This window comes from Pteropus vampyrus, unplaced genomic scaffold (assembly GCF_000151845.1).
Source record: "Pteropus vampyrus isolate Shadow unplaced genomic scaffold, Pvam_2.0 Scaffold14754, whole genome shotgun sequence".
NCBI classification, from domain to species: Eukaryota; Metazoa; Chordata; class Mammalia; order Chiroptera; family Pteropodidae; genus Pteropus; species Pteropus vampyrus.
The window spans coordinates 261-1251 of NW_011903535.1; the positions used below are offsets into that span (position 1 = coordinate 261).

Sequence of the window (991 nt, forward strand, 5' to 3'; positions counted from 1 at the left end):
ATCAGTATTATTACCGACCACAGGGCCCTTCTCTTGTAGAAGGCTTTTGTTTTTAAGTTGAAATTCCACTGACTCCAGCCAGAACACACTTTGATATTTATTTTGTAAATAAGGTCATAATAGTCTGACGTCTTAATCTTTGCTTTTTTTGGGGGTGGGGTGAGGGGGTGGGGGGCAGGGGTAGATAGAAGTGTAACATGAATATTATTTTGCTAATAAATTAACTTTTGAATCAAACGTTTTCTAAATTGCTACTTTGTCTTCAATAGGACCTTAACTTTTGCTGTCTTCATCAGTGACTTTTGATGCATTAATTAAAAAAAACCATTTTGGCACCACTAAAAATTTTGACCATTAAATTTCATTGTATACTCGACTTTGGGTAAGTTGATTCTTGTCTGAGTTCTAAATGTTCCATTTTGTAATATGAAGACATTGAATCTAAATCCTTTCCAAACCTAGTGGGAACAGCAGTAAGCAGAAACTCAGCAGACCAGGGATGAAACCTTGTTCAGCCATGGATTAGTTAAGTGAATTTGACGAAGGGGCTTCATCTCTCTGACGTTAGTTTCTCAGTTCTTGAAATGAAGAAGTTGGGTCTACAGCCATGCCACCCTGAACAAGCCCGATCCCGTCTGATCTCAGAAGCTAAGCAAGGTCGGGTCTGGTTAGTACTTGGATGGGAGACCACCTAGGAAGACCAGATGCTGTAGGCGTAAAAAATAAATAAAAAAGAAGGGATTGTAAGCTGACGAGGTCCTTGCAATCTGTAAGGTCAACCAAGGGTTGCCTCGCCTAAAAAAAGAAAAGAAAAGAAAAGAAATGAAGGTGTTGGACTAGATTGCTTGAGGTCTCCTCCTAGCGAACATTCTTTGAGACCAAAACAAAAATACTACGATGCGGTTTTACAATGAAAAGGTCTTTACGATGTTTAGATTTCTTATAGTTATTGACTCTCCCAAACTACTGGGTTTTTAGATAATCAAGGACT

The 991-nt window shown here is 38.6% G+C and overlaps 1 pseudogene; it reads left to right on the plus strand.

Annotated features, from left to right (window-relative positions):
- The first annotated feature begins 597 nt into the window (after positions 1–597).
- LOC111735092 lies at positions 598–716 on the plus strand (annotated as a pseudogene).
- Positions 717–991: the final 275 nt, after the last annotated feature.